The sequence below is a fragment of the Mytilus galloprovincialis genome, chromosome 1 (genome assembly GCF_965363235.1).
Source record: "Mytilus galloprovincialis chromosome 1, xbMytGall1.hap1.1, whole genome shotgun sequence".
Classification (NCBI taxonomy): Eukaryota; Metazoa; Mollusca; class Bivalvia; order Mytilida; family Mytilidae; genus Mytilus; species Mytilus galloprovincialis.
This window is the reverse complement of record NC_134838.1, coordinates 132,595,335-132,609,243: the sequence shown is the minus strand read 5'-3', so window position 1 is coordinate 132,609,243 and position 13,909 is coordinate 132,595,335. Positions and strand designations below refer to the sequence as shown.

Sequence of the window (13,909 nt, the reverse complement as noted above, 5' to 3'; positions counted from 1 at the left end):
TCACATTCTATTTCTACTTCTAATTTAAATTTTAGGTTTTTTTCTTTGGTTGTTTTTTTTTTTTTTTTGTTTCACGTCAATAGATTAAAACAATTCACAAAGTCTCATGCATAGTATACACGGTTTAAGGCTCTTTTTTTTTTAGTTATTATATGTCCGACATGTTGACGACGGACAGACGGACGGATGGACAGAAGGTCAACTGTTTACAATAATACGTCCCGTAACGGGCGTGTACCAATCTTACTACTGCTCCTGTTTTCACTAGCTCATGGTAGAATTTTCTGTTTTAAACCAGTCAGATTTGATCGCCGGTTTTTGACATGCTCAGGATAGTTGTCGATCACGTGATCAAAATAAAATAGAACTTATTCTGGAATTCCGAGTGTCGAATTCAAAAGTTGACAGCTAAATGTCTTGTTATATTGGAAGTTAGCAGGTAAAGGAAAGCTATTTTATTACTAAATGCATTTAACTAAAATATTTCAAGATTTCACAAAACACTGTACGTGTAAGACACGGAAAAAAGCATTGTACAGTGACAAAGGGTTGGTCATCGATCAGCTGATTGTAAACAAGTATTTTACGTTAGTAAATTACTGATACATTGTCATGATTGTAGATTTGCAGATATAGATTTTCTCATAGAATATTCTGAAGACGAAGAAATATAAGGATCATGTTCAATCAATAGACCCAAAATATTCATATTGATAGTGTCACATATATCATGTATATAGTGCTCAGTGCTTTTTCCACAAGAGAAGTTTCATTAGTTTTCCATAGACATTAGCATACCCCTTTGGAAATAAGTATACCTCATGCCATAAACCTAAGGATGTCACTTGTGCCACTCAGTTTGCAATAAGCTGATAAGATTACCATGCATGTACATGTACCATTTACATTGTATGTTTTTTGAACTGTCAAACTTTACCATACATCTAATCGCTATTTGTCCGCCATTACTGGATATCACACAGGTATCCGTAAAATTTTGACATCACAAAACAAAACATCTGACGCCACAATAGAAAAGTGATTGTTGAATTTGTCAAAAGTTCAAGCGGCCGGGCCAGCCAGGATTAGCGATAAGGTGTATTTACTCAAAGGTTCTGGTGGGTGCAAGAAATAAGAGTAATTTCATATGATAAAACCAAATTTCTAATATGACATGCTTCTTTCTCTTTGTAAACAACACTGATAAAATTCTTGATATATCTTTACTTAGCGCAGACTCTTAGATATACATATTAATGGATGTTACAAAATACCTCCCACAAAAATCCACATGTATTGGAACCTGTTTGCAAACGCTATGCCAATTTTATTGTTTTAAAAATTGCAAATTAAAGAAGACACTCCATAACTTTCATTCTTATTCAGACGCATAACAAAAAGAAATAATGAACTATATAAAAAAGAAGATGTGGTATTATTGCCAATGAGACAACTATCCACAAAAGACCAAAATGACACAGACATTAACAACTATAGGTCACCGTACGGCCTTCAAGCATGAGAAAGAGCTTGAACAAATGTTGAAGAAATCTTCAAAATTAAAATTTAAAAAAATTTGGCTAAAGTCCATTAATACTGCTTTTGGTGCATTTAAGTCATTTCAAAATATGACGTTTTACAAAAGAGAACACTAAAGCTGAAGGTTTTTCCGTTACCTGAACAGTCAAAAATCTTAGAATATTGCATTAAATGGATTTTTGAGGTACATGTACATGATGTAGAGTTTGCTTATTTTCTATTCTATATTGCATTTGCATATTTACTGATTTCAGTAAGTCATCAAGGCGGCTCTATTCAGTTATATTTACCTTGTTAGTCCTATTAGAATCAGTCATCAAGGCGGCTCTATTCAGTTATAATTACCTTATTAGTCCTATTAATTAGATTCAGTCATCAAGGCGGCTCTATTCAGTTATAATTACCTTATTAGTCCTATTAGAATTAGTCATCATGGCGGCTCTATTCAGTTATAATTACCTTATTAGTCCTATTAGAATCAGTCATCAAGGTGGCTCTATTCAGTTATAATTACCTTATTAGTCCTATTAGAATCAGTCATCAAGGTGGCTCTATTCAGTTATAATTACCTTATTAGTCCTATTAGAATCAGTCATCAAGGCGGCTCTATTCAGTTATAATTACCTTATTAGTCCTATTAGAATCAGTCATCAAGGTGGCTCTATTCAGTTATAATTACCTTATTAGTCCTATTAGAATCAGTCATCATGGCAGCTCTATTCAGTTATAATTACCTTATTAGTCCTATTAGAATTAGTCATCATGGCGGCTCAGTTATCATGGTTATAATTACCTTATTAGTCCTATTAGAATTAGTCATCAAGGCGGCTCTATTCTATGGAACGCCACGACTGCCTTATGTTAATAATCAGCATTATACGCAGTGTTCACAGCATTATATGAAGTGATCACAGCATTATATGCAGTGCTCACAGCATTATATGCAGTGTTCACAGCATTATATGCAGTGTTCACAACATTATATGAAGTGCTCACAACATTATATTAAGTGCTCACAACATTATATTGAGTGCTCACAACATTATATTAAGTGCTCACAACATTATATTAAGTGTTCACAACATTATACGTTTTTTGTTGTATGATGAGATTGATGTATGATGAGATTTATGAATGATGAGATCATTCGGTAAACTTCGTTTTTTAGCGGAAATTACCGAAAACATGATTGGTAAATTACGGTAAATTAATGCCCAGCAAACAAATTTAAACAGTTATTATTATATATGTGATCATTAAGGCAGTATACAATATTTAAAACGGATTGAAATAAGTAAATTAAGAAGTATGATCAATTTAACCCAAGTTTATTCCACACCATGCAGGGCATTTTAAACTTATTTTGAGGATTAGTTTCACCATATTCACAACTTAATATGTATATATATTTACTAGAACACATCCGTGATATCGCGGGTCTGTGACTGAATTAAAGAATATAACTATGCGTAAGCCTTATTTTAGTATTGGTATTGTCATCTGATAAAGTCATGCCGATTATAAGATGAAGTTTTCTCTGCTTTTAACATCTTTCTGTTTGAACCCGTCGACCTGGAACTTGTCAATTTAATATTGGTATTATTGATTTTGTTTGGAAAACAAAAGTCTCTGGAAAGGAGTATTTTTTAATCAACAGTTTTGTCCTTTATGAGTTATGAATAAAATTGAATCTTTGATTCGCTGTTTTACGTCTAACAAATTGAAAACTGTACATGCTGTACCTATACGCCTTATTTTAAGTCCAGATTTTTATTATTCGTATTGCCATCTTAGAAAGTCATACTGATTAAAGTACTACAATCGGGAACAATGTGACAATGATTGAATTAAGTAGTTTCAACCCTGTGATTACGACCCGTGTATATAGCAAAATCTTAAATACAGCGTTTCGTGGTACTCCTGTCAGATGCGGAACGTACAGATAATGTAATAGTTAACAGGTGAATATATTATTGGTATCGATTCGACCCGGAACTTCTTAATTATTGGCAATATTAATTATGTGGAAAACAAAAGGGTCTGGAGTGATGTTATTTTTAATCAACAGCATGGTACTATATTAGTTATATATACTCTCAGATCAGTACTTATAGTGTCTTTTTATTGTTGGGATATACAAGTACCCGCCCACATGCACGTTCACTCTATTTTCTTGTTAGATCATATGTATTTATATTTGTACCCATCTAATGAGTTAATATAAAAAAGAAGATGTGGTATGATTGCCAATGAGACAACTATCCACAAAATACCAAAATGACACAAACATTAACAACTATAGGTCACCGTACGGCCTTCAACAATGAGCAAAGCCCATACCGCATAGTCAGCTATAAAAGGCCCCGATACGACCATGTAAAACAATTCAAACGAGAAAACTAACAAGCCTTTTACAACTGATTTTCATAGTTCGTTCTTATGTTGTTCTGTTACGCCACTGTCCCAGGTTAGAGGGAGGATACCAACATCCCGCTAACATATTAAAAACCCGCCACATTTTGCATATATGTGGCCGTCCCAAGTCAGGAGGAGCCTTTATTTCAGTGGTTGTCGTTTGTTAATTAATGTGTTATATACATGTTAGTGTTTCGATCGTTTGTTTGTACATAAATTAGGAATATTTTTCGTTTATCATTTCGGGGCCTTCTATAGCTGACTATCCGGTATGGGCTTTCCTCATTGTTGAAGGTCATACTGTGGCCGTTTAGCTGTTTAAAATTTCTGTGATGTCATTTTGTCTCTTGTGGAAAGTTGTTTCATTGGCAAGCATACCACTTTTATATATATATGTACCGTGCAAACTGACGAACAAACGTAGTAAACGTTTTATTCATCCCCACAAACTCAATTTTCATAAGAGATGATAACTTTAAATGAAAATGTTAAACAGGGTCTTGAAAGGGTAAATTTTTCTATGAAAGTTTAAATTTCTATATAAGACTGCTGATCATATTTAGAAGACAATCTTAGTACTTGCCGTGCTAAAAAGCTTGTATAAAAATGGAATAATTGATGTAAAGTTATGTTTAACACCTACAGTGAAATGCTTTAAACTGCATTTTCCATATCTGTTAGATACTTATTCATGTAAAAATGCCAAATTCTGGAAATCGATGCCAAAAATGACTCTATCATGACATATATAAGCTAGCGTAATATGGCACCTATGTGTTATAGAAAGCTGACTGTTTTATTTAAAAGGTAATTAAGCTTTTTAAAACTGAGTACGGACTATAAAGTGGCACCTTGCTAAATTTCTTCAGTAGGAAATGAACTAGAGAATATATCATACAAATTTTCCTACGATATTTCATTAAATAAACTTTTTATTATTTAACTTACATTTTGCAATTCGTATTTCTTACGACGAACAGAACTACTTCAATCATTCACCTCTCAGTTTCATCTTTCCTTACTTATTTCAATCAGTTTTAAATATTGTATGCTACCTTATGATAACATGATTTTAATAACTTTTTAAATTTGTTTGCTGGGCATTACCGTAATTTACCAATTATGGATTCGGTAATTTCCGCTAAAAAGCGAAGTTTACCGAATGATCTCATCATTAATAAATCTCATCATACATCAATCTCATCATACAACAAAAAACGTATAATGTTGTGAACACTTAATATAATGTTGTGAGCACTTAATATAATGTTGTGAGCACTTAATATAATGTTGTGAGCACTTAATATAATGTTGTGAGCACTTCATATAATGTTGTGAACACTGCATATAATGCTGTGAACACTGCATATAATGCTGTGAGCACTGCATATAATGCTGTGATCACTTCATATAATGTTGTGAGCACTACATATAATGCTGTGATCACTTCATATAATGCTGTGAACACTGCGTATAATGCTGATTATTAACATAAGGCAGTCGTGGCGTTCCATACTATTCAGTTATAATTACCTTATTAGTCCTATTAATTAGATTCAGTCATCAAGGCGGCTCTATTCAGTTATAATTACCTTATTAGTCCTATTAGAATTAGTCATCATGGCGGCTCAGTTATCATGGTTATAATTACCTTATTAGTCCTATTAGAATTAGTCATCATGGCGGCTCTATTCAGTTATAATTACCTTATTAGTCCTATTAATTAGATTCAGTCATCAAGGCGGCTCTATTCAGTTATAATTACCTTATTAGTCCTATTAGAATTAGTCATCATGGCGGCTCTATTCAGTTATAATTACCTTATTAGTCCTATTAGAATTAGTCATCATGGCGGCTCAGTTATCATGGTTATAATTACCTTATTAGTCCTATTAGAATCAGTCATCAAGGCGGCTCTATTCAGTTATAATTACCTTATTAGTCCTATTAGAATTAGTCATCATGGCGGCTCTATTCAGTTATAATTACCTTATTAGTCCTATTAGAATTAGTCATCATGGCGGCTCAGTTATCATGGTTATAATTACCTTATTAGTCCTATTAGAATGATTAGAATCAAAATAATTCATAGGAGCAATAGATTCATTGTAATTTTACACATGGCCTAGGCCTGGGCTAATGCTCAGGATAAAATTTGAATATCACATCCCAGGCCATGTGTTAATTACCAACACAGTCTTCACGCTGAGTGGCAGCCCAGGCTAGTAAAACTGCTCTCGGGCCTGTAAAAATCAGACCTACAGGCCAACAGAATCTAACTAAAAATTTTCAAAAATTGAGCTGCGGGCCTGTAGATTTAGCAGTTCAGCGTGAAGACTGCCAACAAATCTATGGCTTTCGTGAATTATTTCTTAAAAATATAAGCAAGCATAAAGAATGATAAAAACAAATAAAAATAAGCTTAAATAACAGAAGGGTGCTACCCTTTTGTTTTTTTGTTCATCTGGCCTAAACCAATCTGACTTCAATGACAGTACCAGGGAAATAATCCCTGCTGGCACAGCTCCAGTCCATCATTTGACTTAATTAGCAAATGAGGGACTGAACAGACTAGAACCCAAATGTTGAAACCTCCCTCTTCAATGCTCTTGTAGGATACCTAGGAGGTAGCCTCAGCTATTGTTGCTGGTAAAGAATTCCAAACAGTCACTGTTCTTGGGGAAAAACTGTTAATTTGTAGCCATTTGTCATGTTTGTCTTGGTTGAATATTGCCCTAGGTAACTGATTGGGGACACCTGTCTAATACCAAAATATAAAACATTTAGTTAGGAGTACCTACAATGAATAAGTATTCCTCAAATTAGGGATACTTATGTCACGTATGTAGTGTGAAAAAAAAAGGGTTTTACATTTGTATGAATGCATATTTACATTTGAAATGGCACATGCTATCCTTGAAATGATACATGTACTACAATTAAACAACAGAAATGGCACATTTTTATGTGAAATGCATCAAAATTCCCCAAAAAATGAATACCTGACACCTGATTTTCTGGTTTGACTTAATTTGCTTATCCAAATGTTATCATTGTTATGAGACTTGTTATTAACACAAAACTCAGATCAAGTACAAATTTGAATATCTTCACTTTTACCGTTCTTCAGTTACATGTATGTCAATGTATGTCCCTTTGAAACTTTATATGATTTGTAAACATCTGTGTCCCATGGACACATTCCCCATTTTTTATACGACCGCAAGAATTTTTTGGGATCGTATAATCATGATAATGGTACATGTATGATGTTGTCCAAAGACACATTTTGTTTCCAGACAATGACTTTAGTTAGAGTGAATGGATCTTTTTGAAATTTTATAAGAAGGTTCAATATCATAAAATAAAGGTAGAGATTAATTTTGGGGATGATGGTTCCCACCGTTTTGGAATAAGGGGCCAAAAAGTGGTCCAAAACAAGCATTTTTCTTCTTTCAGGATAATAACTTGTGTATAACATGTATAAGTATTTTAATTACTCTGAAATTGTACCACAATGTTAAATACATGTACCACTTGTGAGTAGAAGGTTTGGATACATTTTGGGGGTTATAATGCCAACAGTCGTACAGTTTAGGAATTAAGGGCCAGAATATATGTAGAGTTGTCTCGTTGGCAATCATACCACATCTTCTTTTTATATGTACATGTATTAATATCTGTTGTACTTCTTTCTTCTGCTGATAATATTCTATTGCATTACATACACATGTACACCTGTTCATACATCTATTTCAAGCAGTTTGTTGTATTTCTTTCATCTGCTGATAGAAGTGTTGCCCAAAGACAATGAGGGAAAGCTAAATCTGAAGAAATGTGACCCAGAGAAAGAATATATATAAATAAATTTTATTCCAGCGCAATCATAGGTTTGAACATTGTTTTCAATTTAGACTTGTATATATTTATAATTAAATATATTTATCATTTGTAAGTGAAGAAGTGTTACTTAAATATACATGTATGATAAACATTTTGTTACATATATCATGCATATTGTATATGTTTACATATGTACAGGTCTCTAGGCTCTAAAAATAAGAAGATGTGGACTGATTTCAATGATGCAACTGTGCTGATGATCATGTATCAGTTCAATTATATATGTTAATAACCTTTTAATTCTTGTGTCCAGTCAGTACACTGTGACTGCCAGTGACTGACAGGAGGTCGACCTATATTGATCATAAAGAATTAGAAAGTCAGTGACCTTATATTGCTACACTGCACTGGATTAAACCTGCTTTTATCTATAAATATAAATTCCTATTCACACAAATATATTTAAAACAGGATTTTAATAGATCTATGACATGTTTGATTTAAAATTTATATTCATATGAGTAAGATCATTTTTTAATTCAGTTTATTTTAATTCTTACTTAGTGTATCTTTTATAAAGGAACTCTATACATTTTAGCTATGTACATGATGTACATATAATTTGGCCAAAATTTGGGTCACAAATTAAACTGTGCACAGGCCTATACACCATTGTACACCTACATTTAAATATTATCACTACATTGTATATTTATATACAAGTCATTATCAATAAAATTAGTAATAGTACATGTAGTACATGTAGTATTGACCATGTATCTAATGAATATAGGTTTGAGTTATTTTGACATGTTTTCAAATACATGTACACAATATAAACATGATACATCATCCCCTTTGAGAGTTGTATCCCCTTGAAGCAATTTCTTTTATTTGCATTTTTCTCAAAAAGTATTACAGATAGAATTGAATTGAAAATGACAGCATGTATTACAACAGATGACAATGTTTATAAACATAAACAATTAATTTGTTACTAACCCTTATATGGAGTTATTTCCCTTTAAAAATTTAAAATAATTTTTCAAAAATTCTATTTCGAGAACCGGAAGTCATAGAGACTTGGAACCTTCACCAATAATCTTAAATTCATATGACCTTTAATATGCACCTAAGGTCAAAGGTCATCGAGTGCAAAAAAAAAATAAGCTGCAATTTCAAGCTTACATATTAGGAAAACGATAAGACTTTGCTGCATACATACAGTGTATAAAATGTTGTTCTCGACGAGCTCTACATTTTATACTATAAGTCCAAAAATGTCCGACCGTCTGTTCAAAAGTTGCAACGGGATAAGTCTTAAAAGTATAGTATTGTGTGTATATCTTTTTAAAGGTAACAGATATCAACCTACTATAAACTGCAAAGATGATCAGTAATTCAAGACCTTCAATTTGAGGTCAATGTCAGGTCATGACGAAATTTCACCTTGACCTTCACAGTATACTATGACCTTGACCTTGTGATATTTGAAAGGTTAAGTGGTCCTGAGTTGAATGGTGCTAGTCCCATGTCTCTACGACTTCCGGTTCTTAAGTTTGGTATTGCATCATATATTTGATGATTAATTGTGACCTTGGTGAACTTTGAAATTGTCCCAATTCTTTTTCTATAATGTTGTCCTTCAACTGTAGATCATTTATAATTTAACAGATTTGAGATATCTAGTGTCATTTTAGAGATAATGCAGTTTGAAGTTTTGCGAGCGGAGGCATGTATTTCTGAATCAACAAGAGCTTACTACTTAAAATGTTTTAGAAATTGAAGAGGTTAACATAGTTATATGTTTGACAAAATACCAAAAACATTTCATGGAAAAACAACACCAAAAAATCAATTTGAAATTTTCAAGTTTTGCATTGACTTTGTAAGTTTCATAACTTCTATTTATATAGTTGATATTGCATCATTATTTAGACTTTGTCAAATGGGGTCATCTGATATATCAAATTGAAGGTCTTAATAAACTCTACTTAAAAATGAAAATTTTAAACCCCTTTTTTATCCCAGGGGGACTGGTGGGGTCATTACGTGCAAACATTCAAATTTCTCAGATGGTAAGGTTGTCGCATATCAAATGAAAGAACATAAAGCGTACATTTTAAATTTCAAATTGACGTTTTCCAAAAATGGGTTGGATGGGGTTATTGAGTGCAAAAATAAATTTTCTTTTAAGATAGGGTTGTTGTATATCAAATGAAAGGTCATGATGTGTACATTTGAAATATCAAATTCCCAACCTCCAAAAATTAGTTGGATAGGGTAATTAAGTGCAAAAATCAAACTTTCTAGAACATGGCGTTGTCGCATATGAAATGAAAGCTCATCTACTTTATGTTATTTATATCATAATTCCGATCTCAAAAATGTAGGCGGATGAGGTCATTAAGTGTTAAAAGCGGAAAGTTTCAGAAGGTATGCTTGTCGTATATCAAACGAAAGGTCGTACAAGGTACATTAGGAAAACATCACTTTTACAGGAAAGACCTTTCAATTGTTTTACAAACAATTGAGATACTAGTTCTTCTTCTTTTTCTTTTTCTTTTTCTTTTTCTTTTTCTTTTTCTTTTTCTTCCGCCACATTAAAAATGAACTTGTCTGCAGCGTTTCTCCAAAACCCCTGGTCAGATTAACTTAGGGTTTCATAGAATGTTAGACTAATATGTCTAGGTGAGCCATCGGTCTTTCGTTTGTGCATTGGGGTCTATTAAGGGGTATTTTGGGGGGCAGAAAGAAGGGAGGGGTTAACTATAGAACCCTATGGGATTTTATTTTCTAAAATTTTCAAATGAATATAACTTGAAAACTGTAAGTGATAGATACATGTAGTCTTCAGAAATGATTAAAGGTCAATAAAACAAATCCCATGAAATATAGGGGGAGTCCCTCGGGGGTCATCCCCACCCCCTTCAATTTGAAAATATGTTTTTATCTTGTAAACGGTCCAGATCCCCACCCCTAAACCTCATATATTCTTGAATGGGACCATAAAACAAATCAAATGAAATTAAAGGGAAGTCCCCGTGGGTCCTCCCCACCCCGTTCAATTTGAAAATGTGCTATTATCTTGTAAACTGTCCAGATCCCCACCCCTAAACCATATATATTCTTGTAGGGGACAATAAAACAAATGAAATGAAATAAAAGGGAAGTCCCTAGGGGGTCACCCCACCCCCTCTTGTTTAAAAACTTGTAAACGGTCAACATTCCCACCCCTAAACCATATATATTCTTGTATGGGACAATAAAACTAATCAAATGAAATTAAATGGAAGTTCCTTGGGGTCACCCCCACCCCGTTTAATTTGAGAATGTACTATTATCTTGTAAACGGTCCAGATCCCCTCCCCTAAACCATATATATTCTTGTAGGGAACAATAAAACAAATGAAAATGAAATAAAAGGAAAGTCCTGAGGGGGTCACCCCACCCCCTCTTGTTTGAAAACTTTGTAAACGGTCAACATCCCCACCCCTAAACCATATATATTCTTACAGGGACAACAAGGCTAATCAAATGAAATTAAAGAGAAGTTCCTGGGGGTCGCCCCCACCCTGTTCAATTTGAGAATGTGCTATTATCTTGTAAACGGTCCAGATCCCCACCCCTAAACCATATATATTCTTGTAGGGGACAATAAAACAAATGAAATGATATAAAAGGGAAGTCCCGAGGGGGTCACCCCCACCCCCTCTTGTTTGAAAACTTGTAAACAGTCAACATCCCCACCCCTAAACCATATATATTCTTGTATGGGACAATAAAACAAATCAAATGAAATGTAGGTAAAGTCCCCGGGGGTCATCACCACCCCTTCCTGTTTGAATACTTGTAAATGGTGGAGATCTCCACTCGTAAGCCATATATATTCTTGTATGGGACAAAAAATCTAATCAAATGAACATGGGACCATATGAATGGCGAGTTATAGGAGCTTTGTTTGGGAGACTTCGTAACAGCATCCTGTTACAATTACTTCTTGTTCATTCATATCATTCAAAATGTTTTTTTTTAATTCATTGTAATCAGATGTAATCATGATTACTTTGCTTATGTAATCATTAATTTAATCAGACACTTTCAGAAATGATGTAATCATTAATTTAATTTAATCGTACAAATGACAAAGTAATTGTAATTTAATCAATTACATTGAAAGTAATCGGACCCATCTCTGATACATATGATGAATATAATATATATATATATATAATATCATAGATAATCGTATTCATGATATTAAATGAATGAATAATTAAGCCAACAGTAAATCTTACAGGGCGATGGATCATATAATTATGATACAGTCAGACAGTACACTACAATATATATAAACAGTCTATACTCTATAGCATTTATAGTTGTTAATGTCTGTGTCATTTTGGTCTCTTAACTTGTGGACAGTTGTCTCATTGGCAATCATACCACATCTTCTTGTTTATATAAAATGGTACAACATCATCAAAAAAATAAGGAAATCATGAACAAATGTTACAGATATTTCAGTAAACTAATATCTGATCATATACATGTATACATGAACAAATTATAAAACAATACTTGAGACAGTCCCAATATTCAATCTGAAATGATTGCAACTATATATGTATTACTCTTTTTTTAGAATGTATGATTTTAATGATTTGTATATTATACCTATTTACTACCATGACTGCATGCAATCTGTAACTGTTTCATATCTTTTAATCATGGTACATGTACATTGAACTATTATGTCTATACGATTATTTTGTGTTTATATGTTGTATGTTTGCTTTTTTCTCTTCTTATTATTTTTATACAACCGCAAAATTTTTTTGTCGTATATTGGTATCAAGTTGGCATCGTCATCCGTCGTCGTCCAAAGACATTTGGTGTTCGCACTCTAACTTTAGTAAAAGTAAGGAAGGTTGGGATTGATTTTGGCTATTTTGGTCCCACTAGTTTAGGAATTAGGGGCCAAAAAGGTCCCAAATAAGCATTTTTCTTGGTTTTCGCACAATAACTTTAGTATAAGTAAATAGAAATCTATGAAATTTAACACTAGGTTTATGACCACAAAAGGAAGGTTGGGATTGATTTTGGGAGTTTTGGTCCCAACAGTTCAGGAATTAGGGGCCTAAAAAAAGGTCCCAAATAAGCATTTTTCTTGGTTTTTGCACAATAACTTTAGTATAAGTAAATCATAAATCTATGAAATTTTAACACAAGGTTTATGACCACAAAACGGAGGGTTGGGATTGATTTTGAAGTTTTGGTCCCACCAGTTTAGGAATTAGGGGCCAAAAGGGTCCAAAATTAAACTTTGTTTGATTTCATCAAAAAATGATTTATTGGGGTTCTTTGATACCAAATCTAACATGTATTTAGATTCTTAATTTATATACGACGGCAAAAATTAAAAATTTTCTGGTTGTATATTGGTATAACGTTGGCGTCGTAGTCGTCATCGTCGTCCAAATACTTCTGATTTTCGCACTATAACTTTAGTTTAAGTAAATAGAAATGTATGAAATTTAAACACAAGGTTTATGACCATAAAAGGAAGGTTGGGATTGATTTTGGAAGTTTTGGTCCCAACAGTTTAGGAAATAGGGGCCTAAAAGGGCCCAAATAAGCATTTTCTAGGTTTTTTGCACTATACCTTTAGTTTAAGTAAATCATTTGTAAATAGAAATCAATGATATTTTGACACAAAGTTTATGACCACAAAAGGAAGGTTGGGATTGATTTTTTGGTGTTTTGGTTCCAAATGTTTAGGAATTAGGGGCCAAAAAAGGGCCCAAATAAGCATTATTCTTGGTTTTTGCACAAGAACTTTAGTATAAGTAAATAGAAATCATTGAAATTTAAACACAATGTTTATCAACACAAAAGGAAGGTTGGGATTGATTTTGGGAGTTGAGATCCTAACAGTTTAGGAATAAGGGGTCCAAAAGAAAATTTCTTAAAACATTTTTTTTTGAGAGGATTAATATTCAACCGCATAGTGAATTGCTCAGAGGCAAAAAAAATATACATGTGGAGGGGCATCAGTTCCTTCATGTGGAGGGGTATCAGTTCATACATGTGGAGGGGCATCAGTTCCTTC

General features: G+C 33.1%; 1 protein-coding gene across 3 annotated transcripts in view; it reads left to right on the top strand.

The window, feature by feature from the left end:
* Nucleotides 1–321: 321 nt before the first annotated feature.
* The window catches only part of LOC143060516 (E3 ubiquitin-protein ligase MARCHF8-like), a 33,597-nt gene continuing 20,009 nt past the window's right edge, over nucleotides 322–13,909 (top strand). The window contains exon 1 of one of the 3 annotated variants that reach the window (XM_076233610.1): nucleotides 322–439. The gene's annotated coding sequence lies outside the window, so the exon portion shown is untranslated. Of the gene's footprint in view, nucleotides 440–762; nucleotides 1,119–7,397; nucleotides 7,845–13,909 lie in introns of those variants that run through there. The other 2 variants (XM_076233611.1, XM_076233612.1) reach the window with 2 other exon arrangements.